General features: G+C 42.0%; 1 protein-coding gene across 19 annotated transcripts in view; it reads right to left on the reverse strand.

Moving 5' to 3' along the window:
• The window catches only part of CDH23 (cadherin related 23), a 785,528-nt gene extending 772,237 nt beyond the window's left edge, over positions 1-13,291 (reverse strand). For 6 of the 19 annotated variants that reach the window (XM_061635232.1, XM_061635230.1, XM_061635231.1 and 3 more), the window contains exon 1: positions 12,711-13,274. The gene's annotated coding sequence lies outside the window, so the exon portion shown is untranslated. Of the gene's footprint in view, positions 1-12,710 lie in introns of all 19 variants that reach the window. The other 13 variants (XR_009763949.1, XM_061635233.1, XM_061635237.1 and 10 more) reach the window with 6 other exon arrangements.
• Between the last annotated feature and the right edge of the window lie 3,115 nt (positions 13,292-16,406).

Here is a 16,406-nt window from a genome sequence, read left to right on the forward strand (position 1 = left end):
AAACAGTTCTTCCCAATTTCTGTTCCACATGTTTGGAAGTCTTTCAGACTAACACATTTTAATAGGAACAGACCTGAGTACATTGTCAACATTTTAAACTGATTTTACATTGCCTGTGTAACTGGACAACTATACAGCTTTATTATCTATGTTACATCTCTGCATCTAACACCAAACAGTATGAGCTTCTTTCTTAGTCCTAGACAGACCTAAGACTCTAAGCAGAATGAGAGCTATGGTATATATTACCTTTACCCACTGAAAATGACATGCCTGTGGTGACTTTTACCATCCCACCATAATGTTTACAAGAGTGCTCTCTTACCACTGCAAATAAGGCACTGCTCCAATGCTGGAGACTACTGGCAAGCACATGAGTACTTATAGCACAGTAAGAGTTTCTAACCTTTATGGTATTCATGTAATGCTCACTGCATCTGCCGTTTTCAACAACAGGCCTGTGGTGTGTACAGGGATGCCACTTACAAAGGGATGCCTCTTCCCATGTACTGTGTTTGAAAACAGGAACACTCAGGTCACTGGTTCTATACACTAAGTAGCTTTTGTTATAAACAATTATGTGGGCTTTTGTACTTCATACCAAAGTCATAAATCACTTTGCCCCTGCTTAAGTGTAATGTGGTTAGAAACATTATAGATAACCCCAAATCTTTGTTTTTTGCAATTTAAACCAATGTAAATGTACTTCTTAACTCTAAATTTTGAGGTTTTTTTTTAAAAATAAGAATCAACAATTAAGCTTTTTTAAAAAGGAAAAGGGAAAGAAAACATTTACTAATTGCTTTATTCATTGCAGCATCTGCTACCTATGCTTTTCATTGTAGGAGTTTATCTAAGAGGCTTGTGGCAAGCTAGGCATTTGAGAGAGTTTTCAGGCTATTTACACATTCACTGCCCACCAGTCTTTGTTAAGCTTGAATTCTAGTTATTTGGGCCAACCTGCATGCTGTTTAGAAATGCTACATGGTTATAAGCAATTTTGCCAATTGGCATATAGGACTTTGGAACACTAGGCTCTCCCCACGCAACTGCAGAGACACGTCCAGCAAACAGCTGCCCATATTATATGCAGGTGTGTGCCATGCCTTGAAGGGATGGCTTAACAAGGGACTTATCACACTTGAACCTGTGGGGATTAAGTAGCAAAATAAACCGAATTGGAGTGAAATGTGACAAAAAAAGCCTTCCTGACCATTTCCGTTTGTGTGTAATTGGATTTGAATGTGCCATAGTCCAAAATTGTGCCCACTGCCTATGCATACTACCTTGCATGCTACAGATTTTCCAAACTTTTCCCTAGTATCACTGCCTACAATCATAAACCTGTGTGAAGCAGGTATATCTTGTTGCAAATCCCTAATGCGACTGTCATGCTAGAGTGATTTTTCAAAACAAATCACATTCAAAAAGGAAAAGATAAGACTGCCGTCTAATCATCTCCTTGAGCTAATCTTTGCTTCATTTTTTTCCTCCAGGAAGATCTCACAGAATGTACTTCTGACACTTAGTGAGAGATCTTGAGCCAGGAGAGCATGCTAGGCGTGGCAAGACCTCATTTTGTTCCACTGAGTCAACATTCCAAGTACCTTTGAGCGGAGAAAAATGGCCTCATGCAATAGTAATAGCAGATTGATTATTCCATTACTGCCAGTGCCTAGGGGGAGAATTCCTCTACATTTTCTACTCTGCACTGGGAAGATTTGAAACATTCAGAGGTGCTTCAAAGGTCTCCTCAAGGGGTCATACAGTAATCTTAGAATAGGCCAGAAAAAAGTGTGATAGTTCTGGGTCTCACTGAAGGGTGTTTTTTTTTTTTGTATACCAAAACCAGCCTTGCTAATATGTCTGCAACAGTTTCTAGTCTGCAAGAATTTTTAATATCTTTTCTGTAAATATCTATGTCACAGTAAAAGCCTGGAAAAAAAGAAAAAGAACATACTTCCATATGTATAAAAAACTTTTTTGCCTGGTTGCCTAGAGAAGATTCTTTCTCACCATAGGTGACTAGATGGAAAGCCTGGGATTCCTCCCTTCCTATCCACGACTACTCCATGTTCACTTGGTGAAACAAAGTTACTAGTCAAATCAGCTATGTAAACCAGTACAGCTTAGCACAAGTCTCGACTGCTGGGACCAGAAAGGGTGCTTCAGCGTGCACAGCTGATGCCCACCAGGAAATGCTTTAGGCTGGATCCCTACATACACTTACCTGCAATTAAGCTTTACTGAACTCAATGGGACTTATTTCTGAGTAGATGTGTATATGACCGCACTGTTACTTAGGCAATACCATCTCAGTGTCAATACTACTAGGGAAATATGCACATTTACTGTGTGAGGCAATGTTTTAGGTATAGGGTTGCCAGGTTCATGGCCTGAGACTGAGCCTGTATCTGTAGGAGAAGTGAAAGTCAGCCAAGTGCAGGTGTTCTTGCAATGCTGCAATGGGAAGAACCACAAGGTAGAATTCTCCCTTTCCCCTGCACAACTTTTAAAGATACAGAAGACCTCTTGGAGGCTGGGCCTGGCAAGCAAGAGGTCTTCTGTATCTTTAAAAGTTGTGCAGAGGGAAGGGAGAATCCCACCTTGTGGTTTTTCTCATTACTGTGTTGCAAGAACACCTGCACTTGGCTGATTTTCTCTTCTCCTAAAGATACAGGATCAGTCTCAGGCCATGAACCTGGCAACCCTATTTAGGTGGGGAAAGGGGAATAGTTCCTTCTTAAGTTCAGTGGGGCAAATGTACCCTGAACAAGGAATTAAACAGCAGAGAGGCAGAGTTGACAGAATATTCCATTTGATCTAGGATGGTCTAAAGGTTATGTTAGGATGTAGAGATGTTCTAATCCTAATTCAGGCTACATATAAATTTACAGAGAAACTGAAAATAAAGAACCATCAGTCAACTCCAGGATTTGAAATTTGGCTGATAATCCTGTCTATCTTCTTTCTCTGACCTAGGCATGGTCCTCCTTCCCAGTGACAGTTGTAGCATCCATACTCTAGACAGCATTCTGGCACTACCACAAAATGCCTTACATAGGAAATCTTATTGACACAATGGTTTAAATTAGTCACGTTAGGGCCTCTTTCCAATTTTGGTGGTCATAACCCATTAGCCTTCTCCTGCAGGTCTCATCCATGGCAAATAACAAAATGGTTATCCAGGTGACAGACCCATGTATTGCCATGCCCAGTGGTGCAGTTAGGTAGTATTTGACCCAGGACTTAATGGTCTTATGGAAAGGACTCTCTTTAGATGATCATCTGTAAAGTCAGTCTGTGTATTTGGGGACAGGGGAAGGTGTGATAAAAAAACCAGTATGCCAGACTAACTTCTCCTTTTTTGACCGAATTACTAGCCTGGTAGATCAGGAGAATACTGTGGACCAAATAGATCTTGGTTTCAGCCGTGTTTTTGACAAGGTCCTCCATGATATTATTGCTGACAAGCTGGTAAAATGTAGGCTAAATTATGCTACTGTTAGGTGGTATGTTGCTGGTCAATGGCCTATACCCAAGAAGTGCTAATCAATGGCTCATCATCAACTGGAGGGAAGTGACAGGTGGAGGGCCATAGGGTTCTGTCCTGCTCCTAACGGTGTTTAACATCTTTATAAATGACTTAGACAAAGGAGAGGAAGGAATGTCATCAAGTCTGCAGATGACACCTAACTGTGTGGGGCACCTAATACCTTAGAAGGCAGAAACAGGATTCAAAATTATATTGACAGAATGGATAACTGATTGAAAGCTAACAAAATGAATTACTACAGAGAAAAATGTAAAGTGCTGCATTCAGGCAGGAAGAATCAGATGCACAAATACAGCATGAGCAACACATGGCTTGACGGCAATACATATAAAAAAAATCTAGGGGTTTTAGTAGATCACAAGTTAAACATCAGTCAGCAGCATGATGCAGCAGCGAAACATAAAAGTCTAATGCAATTCTAGGTTGTATCAACAGAAGTATAGTGTTCAGATCAAGAGGAGTAATGGGAGTAATGATAGTATTCTATTCTGCTTTGGCCAGTGCTTACCTGAGTTACCACATTTTAAAGAAGGATATTAACAGACTGGAATGTGCCTAATGGAGGGTGATAACAATGATTAGAGGCCTGGAGACCAAATCCTATTGAGGAAAAATTGAAGGTGGATACGTTTAGCCTAGAAAAGAAATGAGTAAGAGAGGATAGTCATCTTCAGATATAAAGGTGACATAAAGGGCTCTCACATAGATGGGCCAAATTTATTTTCAGTTGCAGAGTAGATTCCAAACTAATGAGTTCAAATTGCAAGAAAAATATTTTAAACTAAACATCAGAATGTCCTGGCATACTGCCTTGGAAGGTTGTAAACTCTCTTTCATTAGATGCTGTCACGCAGAGTCTGGATAGCTGCATATTATGCTTCAGTAGTGGGTTTCCAGCAGTGGCAGGGGGCTGGACTAAATTATCTTTGAGATCTCTTCCAACTCTGATTCTAATTAAAAATAAGGTAAGCTAGCCCTGCTGAATTTGGGGACCCTCCTGATCATTCTGTCAAGGTGCCCTGAAGTTCCATCACTGGCCACGCCTAGAGATGTGAAGGTATGGAGAGAAAAAAACTGAAAAAATTCAGAAAAAATAGTTTTCTCCCATTTTTCCCAGAAAAATGGGGGGGTTACCCCCCCAGGTTTTATTATTTTTCTTGGGTATTTTCTCCTGGGCCTTCACATCTCTAGTCATGCCTCTCTATAACAACAACCTCATTATTAACAACAACTATTTGCAGAATCAAGACCATGGAAAATGCATACTTTCTTGGGAATGTTTATACTGAGAAGATTAATCAAACATATAACCTAATAGCAAATACAGCATATAATAACTTCAAACAGATGAAATAGAAATGCAGACCAAGATGAAATTCCAATTCCACGCAATAATTTGTGGGGAGGTGAGGGCGGGCAATGCATGCTATTCTGCAGGAATGCTACAAGGCTACACAATATCACCCTACCCCCAGTAACCAAAATGAACTGCTAATGACACCTCCCACATGAAGAAAAAAAATCATCCACCCTTTTAGGTGGCACATCAGAGTTCTGTGTAACCTGATAATTTGCCATTCTCAGCAAAGGCTATCACTTGTGATGTTATGGATCTTGTGCTTCTAAACAACTAAATGCATTAACAGCTTCAACCTCAACATGCTTATTTAGAAGTAGACCCTAATTTTATTTGGACTTAACATCTTGACATGTGTGCTTAGGATTACAACTTCAAGAAAGCAACAATATTATTATTTAAGTGCCTACTGTGAGACTGAAGGGATCAAAGCAAATAGGAAGATAAGCAAGAACATCAGTGTTAACAGCATACATTGTCAGGGCTAGAACCACAGCCCATCTAGCTGCATATCAAGTTCCTAAATACAAATGGCTCAAACACTACAGCAGCTAGATCCAGAACTTTCTCAAAGAAGAGATCCTCCCTCCCCCCAATTCAACGGATCTTGAGTTCTCATATAGCAGAACGATTCCAAACAGGCTCAATTTCTACCTCTATTCTCTTCTTCTCCCACTCCAAAACAAAAACATGAAAGGAAACCCTCTTTATCATCCCCTCCTAAATACTATAGCTCATTCCTACCTGCTTAAGCCATACAAAGAACTTAATTCTTTAGTTTACTTCCACCCCTGCATTCTCAACCACTTCCAGTTCTGAAATGACAATTTCCCCTGCCATTTGTGGCATCTCTCCAACCATGCAAAGTAAGGCCACTGACAGGTGTTCACTTACAGCCATGAAGGAGATTAGGCTGAAAATTGAGCCCTTAGGGAGCTCAGTGCAAGATTTAACTGCTAGTAACCCGAGTCCTCCTTTCCTTCACCCACCTTATTACTGTTTTCCAGCAAGCAGATAAAGGAAGAAGTTGGGTACCTATTGCAATTCAGCATGCTCTATAAACAAGCTCTTTTTCTCCACTAGTGTGAAGCCCATTCTTACTTCTATATTTGCAGCTCCTAGGCCCCTATTTGATTCAAAGGTGCAGATGCAGATGAATTTATCTGAAGATGAATAAGTACTTCAAATTTGAATACCACATTCTCCAGCCCTTTCATATCTTCCAGGTACTCAGAAATGATATGGGAGGAAGCACTTTGGGGAGAAGAGACCATCAGCTGATCATGGCATGGCTTCCTATGTCAGACAGTCCTGGCATTTTTCTATTTGCCTGTCATGCACAACTTAATGCTAGTAAAGGCCCAGGAATTCAAAGCTAGTACTTCTACATTTTATTTATTTATTTGTATTTATTTTATTTCCTGTGTGTTTGGGGAAAAAAAGCACAGGAGGTTGCTTTTTAATAAAAAGAGTGACAGTGTCCCTATTCACATGTCCTATACAACCAGACTCCAGAAACAGCCTTGACAGTCAGATCTCATTGTCCCCCTGGCGAAGGGCAGGCAGGCCTTTAATTTGGGGTGGCAGGGGAGGGGGGAGAAGAGAAGTTCTTCATATTTCTTTGCCATATACATCAAAGTAGCTTGCAGGAAGCATAGCAGACATAAGGGTTGGGACAACACAATTAGAATGTAGTGCTCTCAAATAGATTTTTTTAACCATTAGCCTAGATTTGGTCTTCAGGTAAAAGGCTCCATCTGCAACATTCTTTAGGATATGAAGCAGCTACTGCCCTAGGCTTGGTAAGGCCTGATGACTCATTAGCCACAGCAAACAGAACAGGTCAAACCCACCTGTCTGGCTATAGGCTTATGAACACATCCATAAAAAGTGACTGGACATCAGCATGCAACACCTCAAAGAGCACAGTTTCCTGGGCTCAGTCTATATTACTTCTCGTGGCTTGAGTCCTATGAAGAAGCACAGAAGTGATGAAATGCCAGTTCCTTATTTGCTGGTGAACTGGCAATGCAAGCTAGTGGGAGGGATAGGACCTTAGGGATGCTTGAAGAATTTGATCCTTGAAAATTCCTTTATGAAATGAACTGATCTGGACCCCTTGTTCAGTTCATTATTACAGGCAACCAAATACAGGTTTTGGCCAGATAAAACACAAATGTACAGCGGTAATATCTAAAACCTGTAGCACTGGCATCTAAAACTATCACCAAATTATAACATATATAACAACATATTAAAATAAAACTCAGATTGCAAGGCAAACTGATCTGGACCCCTTGGGTTAACATTATACACTGTTTAGAAATGCAAATGATTCAGTGGTATATACAGTAAATGCTTTAAATATAAATAAATAAAATAAACAAATGTGGAATTTACATAATTCTGAATGCTACAATACAGTACCTAGCAGTTTAAATGTATCAGAATATGTATTTAAAGAAATTTTTGAGAGAAGATACACATTTAATTTTATTTATAAAATACATATTTATGCATTTTGAGAGGGGTTTTTACAGATTAAAGTGAAAACAGAATGGAATTATAATCCATGAAAAAATAACATGGATTGGAAATAGGCAAAGTTGTCCATCCCTAGATGGGTGTACCCCACTTGAGAGCGTATTTTGTACATGGACTTTTGATCCAAATTCAAAGGAAAATCCCTACTAGTGGACATGCAGTGTGATATATTCCAAAAAACAAGTTTTGGTGGGCAAAGATATTCAAATTCCAGTTCCCCAAATTTGAAAACCAGACACAAACAAGGATTTAAATAGCTCTGTACTCCAAAATGTATTTTAGACCACCCCAGATCATACATACATCCACTAGTAGCCTGCCTTGCACAAGTGTATACTGGTGATGCCCACTCCAGAAGTTCACTAGTGTGTAACATGCTTTCAAGAGAGGTGCTCCCTCCCCAAAATTGAAAACAAGTCATATATGGAAGGGGAACCTCACTGGAGAGCATGTCACACATCGATGTATCAGTATACAAGAGCTTGTGCAGGACAGGCTACTGCACAAAAGCCTGCTTTAATGATTTAGTGATTTAAATCCCAGTTGTTCTTTTGGGCTATATATGCAACTCTGGATCAAATGAGGAACTAATAAGAAGCAACTTTACATTCACATAGCCAAAGCTATTTTTCTCCACCAGCTGGGAAAAGTGAGTACACAGACAGATCACTAGGCTCCATAGGAATTCTTTTCCCATCCACATGTTCTATATGTCAGTAATAGCTAAGTACAAGATGAGTCTCCTTTCTTGATATTTTCTCACTTTGCTCTAAACTCTGCTTGACACAATCACTTAGGTTTCAAGAAACGGTGAGAGGGGGTGGGGCAAAAGGATGTTGTTTGATTATTCCTGGCATCAGCTGAGCAACGCTACTTGTAGTCAGTAATACAGTGGTTTTAATCTAGAGATATGCTGTAGCATCGTTAATATAAAACTAATTCTGAGTCCTTGTCACTACTCCTTCTGCCCTAAATGTAAATTGATTATGATCATCCAAAGACAGATGAAAACACCTGCTGTAGTTGTTTTCCTCCATGCCCCTCACCTATTTTTTTAATTCCACACCCACCTTGATAAAGACTTTCTTTGGACACCACTAAAAGAATAGCTTGTTATCAAGATAGAGGCACATCTGCCCTTCACCTATCTATTAATATTTAAATCAGATTCTGCAGAAGTATGCATCTTTAAGTAGGCTCTGGATTACAACTCACATGAACATAGCACTACGTTTATAGTTATGGCTGGTGCAAAACGAATGCAACAACAGTAAACTGCTCCTGCAGATTGCGCACTTGTTTAGGCAATATTAAGTTCGGACAGATCTTGCACTGTCTGTCTACACTTCATTCACCACAATGTGAAAATTATTCAAGAAATATATGCTTGCTCGCTCTCTTCCTGTCCCCATCCCTTGGCCAAGATGCCAACAGGTAGGCAGCTAGCTAGTTAAAAATAGCACAGGTTGTCTCAGGATCCTATCCATTCATTCCTGTTTTTAACTTTCTTTGCTCAGTAGGCCCCCCTCTGTCTCTCTCTCACACACACACTTTCTTCCTCTAGTTTCTCATCTCAGAGCCCCCCCCCCAACAGTATGCAGTTAAAGAGGCCAAGAGGATAAAGGTAGAGGCTCTGAATCAAAACGTACTTCTTGAAGAGTGGAAAGAGAAACAGAAAGGAATAAGAGATCCTTAGAACAATTGCAACAGGATACATTAATGTAGCAACATACAGGTCAGCTGTTTTGTAGTGTTTTGTTTGTTTTAAATGTTTAGAAGGATTCCTTGGGCTTCATCTGAGCACAGGCAGGTCAGAGGGAGAAGGGTCAGGAGGAAACCCCTCCCCAGGTAGTTCATACATACAGGTAGCTTGCTCCACTTCTCTCCCCACCATTGCTGGACTCGCCCCTGCCCTTGTTACCTGAAGGAAGGGCACTTTCCACACACAGATTATAACTGAATCAAATTGTAAATTAAAATAAGGCTGCAATTCTTGCTTACTCAAAAATAGGTTCTACTGAAGTCAATAGAACTTGCTCAGGAGAAAATGTATTTAGAATTGGATCATTCACATAAAATACACCATTATTTCACTTTCATGTAATTTTCTCTAACAATTGGGAGAAAGCATGCTGCTCCACAGCCTCCCAAATGCATTTTGCCCTTTTTTGTTCCCCCCCTTCCCCCCAACACGTTGTTTTTTTCTGGTGCAGCCACTGCATGCCAGACAATATTACTGCACAGTAAAGATCTGAAGCAGAGTCCACTAAAAAAATGGAGCTAGCAGGCTTTCTTCCAGTGAACTAGGACTGGTTCAGAACAACAGTGGTTTGTAGATAGGACCCTTTAACCAATCCCATCAAAAAAGGGATAGCTTATTCAGTCATCTGTCCACCACTTGTAAGCAGAGGCTATTTTGAGTAACCCCTATTGCTTGCAAAATGATCCTAAGCACAGCTGCACAGGACAGCTCTGGAGGAATGGGTTTTATAAGCAGAGGTTGGGGATAATTTATTTTATTTATTTATTATTTTATTTATACCCTGCCCTTCCTTCCAGCAGGAGCCCAGGGCACGCCTGTGATTCTGATAAGCCAGGGAATGCTTGCTAGAAGAAAGTTAGCATTTCCATCGAATGCACAAACATCAATGAGTGGAGCTCCCTGTTTAGTTCATCACACAGCTCAGAGAAGGGCACGCCTGGACTGGGGAGCACTGCTTTCTAGGACTAGGCTCAATGGTTTCTATGTTAAGGCATAGAAACCTTACTTTGGGGTGTGACAAGAAAGCCAACTACCATTACTACACAAAAACCACCCTGGATTATATGATGAAATGTTTTAAGAAAACAAGCATTTAAAATGAACCATAATCCAGTTGATGCCCCATCCTTCTCTGGTGCATCTACACAGCCAAGTCCAATGCTATCTTAATACTTTATGGCAGCTTGACACATAAGTAACAATTACTGAAATTAATTAAACTTAATGTCAAAAAGATGTGCTTGGGAACACTAAAAAGTCCCAGTTGGGGGAGGGGGAGGAGTGTGTGCCATACAGACAATCGCTTAAAAGACTGCAAATGACCTTATCACATTTACTAAAGAAAAAATCCCACAGAATTCAGTTTGAGTAACTTCCAAAAAAGGATCGTACTACCTGGCTGCATTCTATGGGCAGCCCTCTGACAGTGATTGTTGTGTAAAACGACTCCAGTCAGCAAAATTCTACTGGGACTGCCACCCTTGGAACAGACTTTAATGACAACAAGTGTCTCAAAAGTAAAGTCACAAGCAGTACGTCTTCACTTCCATTGTGCAACCCAAGGTCCTTCCAAAGGACTACCTCCCCTTCTTGCTTAATGCTACAGGTAGGTGGTAGGCTGCAGTCTTTTATTTATTTGCCAAGGGAAGATCTGAGGGTTGCTAGCTCTTACTTTTCCTCTTATCCTGTGCCTTTAACAGCCGGAACTTTGCCCAGCACAGAACTGCAGTGATAGCAAAAGCTTCAATTTTTATGCATGTGTTTAGCCTTTTACAAGGTACATACAATTACAAAAACTCTGCAAGGAAAGTGGAGGAAAAGCTGCCAACTGCATGCATTCTCTCTATACTTGTAGTTTAATCTATCTCCAAATTTCATACTTTTTGTCCAAACTTCCAACTTCTCAGTGCAATTATGTGCACACTTACTTGAAGCAAGTCCTGTTTAACAACTATGTCAGAACAGGTGGTCAAGAGAGGAAGCAGAGGAGAGAAACTGACCACATCTGGGCAACCTACTCTTGTGGATGTTTACTCAGAAGTAACTCCTGGTGAGTTCAATGGGGCTTACACCTAAGCAAGGACACACAGGGTTGCAGCATTAGCATCAGGAAGAATGGAATGAATAACATCTCTTCCTGTATGGGAACAGTCTTCAAAGAAAATGTTTAAAAAGATAAAGAAGCTTCTTGAAGTTATTAGGGGGGTATTTATTTTTGTCTGCTCAGATTGTCATTGTTTTATGGCTTCTTTGTCTTTTTAGTGCTCATTTTTGCACTATTAGATTCCACACTAAGAGACTGTGTTTTGAAAAACAATTAAGCCTGCTTTTAGTATTAGGATTTAAAAAAAACACAAAACACTATTTCATGATATTTAGGCTGCTCTGATTTTCTTCTTTGTTTTAATTCGTTTTAGTTTAATGCACAGTTATTTTTAGTATTAGTGTTGCATGTTGCCTCTGCTGGGGTGGGCAGGAATGTCAATTCAGAAGTATCATCAATAAATGATGCTGACAATGCAATCCTGTGCATGTTTACTCAGAAGAAAGTCCCAGTATTTTCAGTAGGCCTTACTCCCCTGTAAGTGTGTTCAAGATTAGAACCTGAAGGGGAGAATGTGTCCTCCAGTTAACCTTCAGTAACTAGCAAATCCACTGAAGTCCAGCATGACCCTATGGGTGATTACTCAAAACTAAGTCCTCATGTTCTATAGGGACTATGTACAATTATAAGAATCTTATAATAATTACAGCCTCACAGTGCAATACTGTCTACTCAGTCAGAACAGAAGTCTTACTGAGTTCAATGGGGCTTACTTCCAAGTAAGTAAGTATAGGACTGCACCCTCAGAACACTATGCACACATTTCTGGGAGTAAGCCCCACTGAACTTACTTCTGGGAAACACGCCTAGGCTTTTACCGTAATAGTATATGTTCTCAAGTTCCCTTCTCCCTCATTTTATATATGAATCCAAACCGTGGAAGCAGCCTATAACCCTATGCACACGTCCCTGGGGGTAAGCATCATTGAACATAGTGCGATTTACTCCCAAGTAAAATGTTCATGGGATCGGACGAACAGCCCGATCCTCCTTGTGTTTGTTATTCCTTCGGCAACTGGTTTCAAAAACTGATTTTCTTCACAGTAAACCTCTTTCTATTAGTTTTAATTGTCTATTCCCGTTCCCCAGTTGCTACCCGCCCTAAGCCTCTGAAACAGGTCAGGCTGTAACCCCCACGAAAGAAAAAAGCTGATCCGCCGACGCACAAACAAGCAGGGTCGAGTTGAAACATCACCAAGTCGATTGAACTGGGAACATAACCACGAACTGCTGTTGCGAGGACAACGACTGGGATGGCGAAGTACTTTGCCAGCTAAGTATTCGGTTCTATTCCAGACGTCCTGGAATCCAAGGAAGAGACCCTCAAAGTTCTGGCGAAGAGAAAGTGGGGCGGAGGGGAGAGGAGGCGTGAGGAACTTTGTCTTACCTGTCGGCGGGCTGGCTGGCGGGAGAGCAGAGCTGGGTGCACTTGCCAAGGCTGGGGGCGGCGGCGGCGGCGAGAGATGCTCGCGGCTTGGCAAAGGAAGCGTCTGGGAGTGGGAAGGAATTCCTGGGGCCGGCAAAAGCGCGGGGAGAAAGAGCGAGAGCGTGTGCCAAAGTCCCGGGAACCCAAAGCGGAGCTCTTTCACCTCCTGCCCTCCCTTGTTCGCTGACCTTCCCAACCCGGCGCCCTCTCTGCCATGGCCCGCCGACAATAATCTAGCTGCCTTCCTCGGCGCCTCTTGCCCGAGGAGCCTTTTCCTCTACCGCAGAGCGCTGCCTTGCCAACCTCGCGCGCCTTGGAGGAGTCCAGTCGGGATGCCACAGCCGCCGCCTCCTGCCCGGCGCCTCGCTCGCCTGAGAAGCCGAGCAACTTTGGGCGCCTCCCCTTCCTGAGGGATGCGCGTGGGGAAGGGGGCGCGGCAACTCCCTCAGGGCTGGTGGCGGCTGGGAGGGAGGGAAGGGGGATACCAAAGCGCGCGCTCTGCTTGGTCCCTCGGAGCGACGAGTCAGCGCAGAAGAGGCAAGGCAGCTACTGAGGCAGACCACGTGGCGCGCGCGCGGAGGGAGGTAGCGCAGTGTCAAGCGGCAGCAACACCAGTGGCAGCGAGCGTCTCATTGTCGAGCAATGAATATTTCAGCGCGAGCTAAACGGCCCCCTCGGCTGATGTCACGGGACTTGCTGCTTTGGCGACTCCAGCAAACCCCCAAAGGGAAAAGCCGGAGCGCAGGAAACCGACTGCGCTCCTCTGTGGCTGCGAAACGTTGTTGAACACAACTCATAACCACCCCCTTTCCGCCTCTGCGTTTATTTTATTTACCTCAGAAAAAGGAAGACACCTGAATGTTTTACATTATGTAGCGAACTTCTTTGTATAAGTGACACTTTCCGTGCGCGGGCTTTAAGCGCCCCCTTCCTGCTCTGGGAATCCAGAAAAAAATTGTGGGGCGGGGTGATATAACAGCACATCCCCTCAGAGATAGAATCAAGTGATGTAGTATTTGCTGCAAGTAAGAATTGCTACATAATATTTAGCGAAATATGGGGGCCCTTTTTCCTGACAGAAGTTCTAGTCTAGAGATGGCACTTAAAAAAACAAAACAAAACTAGACCTTCTCCTGAGGCTTCACCAGCAGCCTGCCATGCAGAAATTAGCCAGATGAAGTTTTCTCTGGTATAGAAATAAAGTGACTGGGAGAAGCTTTACCCATCTCTTTGTGTCTATGCTAAAAGCATATGAGCAGTAAATAAGAAAGAAACAGATCTACTCTGAATGTTTGAGACAGGCAGACATTTTAACAGCTTTACCTATTGCTGTTTTCTTTGCATGGGCATGCAGCACCTGTTGAAGTTCTGCCTGCTTTGTACCTATGATTAAGAAGTACAGCTCCTCCGTCAAGACAAAATATAGCATATACCTTTCTCAAGGCTTAATGTTAGGTGGGTGTCAGATCTAGAAGGTGTGAGGTAAAGCAGACAGACTTTCTGATCATGTGCAGAGTCCCTCTTCCTCACCGCTCACAGCCCATATACACACATCTGGGATTAGGGAACAAGGCTTTCAAGCAAATTTGCACATCTCATTTTATAAATTAAACACTGCTTGATTCTTTTCCTGTGATAACTACTACACTGTCTACTTGATTTCTGTAGTATCCCAATACAAGGGTCCATTGACTTGAAAAACTATTTCTATTTGTCCTCCTTTGCTTAAAATATATTGTGGGAAAGATCTTGGGTTATCTCCTCTACTCTCCGTTTGAAAAAGATGCTCTGCTTCAGTATTTGACACTTGGGAGGGCAGCTGTAATAGTTCAGAAAATGGAACTTTCCCCCACTATCTCTTACACAGGCTTTTCCCCTGGGATGCTCAGAAAAGAAATGTATTTCCATTTTTATCATATCAAGTAGCCTTTAAAAGGCCCTCAAGGTGGCTACAAAATGTAATGATATAGCATAAAACAGTCATCAACAACGGTTTTACAATTCATTAAAATACAACCACTAAAGCGATCGAATAAAAATCCATAGAGCAGAAAATAAATCATTAACAGGTTTATTTAAAATAGCACCTGCTTCACCTTCTGAATGCCTGCAAAAATAAAATGGGTCCTAATTTCCTAAAAGTGAGGACAGAGTGAGCCTGATGGGTTTCGCTAGGGAGAGAAGAGAAGGTGCTGCTATTGAGAAAGTTTTGCTCATGGCCACCATCCTAAACTCAGTCAAGGAGAGGACACATAACAAGGTTTCTTCCATGGATCCTAGTTGTATAGGGATACTGGTAAAGAAAAATACATTTCAGACTGAAACCAGCACTTTGAGCTGAAACAGGACCCAGTGCTAATGTTTTTAACACCAGTGTCATATGCTCACTTCAAACCATTCTGAAAATTAGATGGATGGCTGTATGATGAACTAACTGAAGTTCCAGGATAGCTTTCAAAGACATCTCCACACAGAATTTTTACAACAGCCCATGATAGAGGTTACCAAATCATGCAGCTCAATGGCATGCAACACTTTGTCTTTAACTGGCTGTAGCATCAGCCTGCTATAAGACACTTCTGGTTATAGCTGTTGTCTAGGAATTCGGGAGCAATACTGGGTCCCACAGCAGCCCCAAACTACATACATGATCCTTCAGGGATAGTCTAACTCATGGGTAGCCAATGTGGTTCCCTTCAGATGTTCTTGGACTACAATTCCCAAATTTCCTGGTTATTTGGCCGTGGTGACTAGGGTTGATGGGAACTGCAGTCCAAGCACACCTGGAAGGGCCACATTGGCTGCCTCTGGTCTAGCCCCATCCAGAACAGGGAGACCAGCAGCTCCTTGATCAACCAAAGCCCCTGTCATGGAAGGTTTAAGGACACATCAGTAAGGAAGTTAGGCAAGAACTTTATCATCTTTCTTAAAGAACAGGACAGTCACCCAATATAACTACATCCAGTGCTTTGTAATGACTATATCATCCAAAGAGCTCCCACCTTGTCTGTATTGATCTTCAACATATTTGCCCTCATCCAGTCCACCACTGGTTCCTGACCTACACAAGTTCAGAATTCCTACTGCTTCACCTGGTTCTGTGTTAACAGGGGCCTATGACACTTTACCACAAATCTCCAGACAACCTTATCAAACGTGTAGGTGTCAAAGTGCAGAGGGATGAAATGGTACATTGTGAAACTCCATAGGTCAAATCCTAATAGGCAGAGCAGCATCCCCAGCACTATGTTTTGGGATCTTTCTGACAGGTAGGAGTAAAATCACCATAATGCATGCCTCCTATTTTCAAACAAACCAAGTGTCCCAGAAAGATACCATGGTTGATAGTGTTGAAAGTCACCGAGAAGTCCAGGAAAACCAAGAAGATTCACTAATAGGCAAAACAAACCTTGTGGTTTAAGAACTTACCTACAGCCAACAGATATTTGTATCAAACTTTGAAAAGTAGGGAAACTGGGCAGCTATGGTGAATGTGCTGGGAAGCAGGAGACATGACCTCTCTGAGATATTGTACTGCCCTGCAAAGTTGTCAAAATGCAAACACAATTTGGGTTGGTCTTTCACAGTCCAATCCACTTCCTGTGTAGTTTGGAAGAATTTGGTAACGTGCCTCTGAGCAGATGGTGAGTGGTGGCA

Source organism: Rhineura floridana, chromosome 7, assembly GCF_030035675.1.
Source record: "Rhineura floridana isolate rRhiFlo1 chromosome 7, rRhiFlo1.hap2, whole genome shotgun sequence".
Classification (NCBI taxonomy): Eukaryota; Metazoa; Chordata; class Lepidosauria; order Squamata; family Rhineuridae; genus Rhineura; species Rhineura floridana.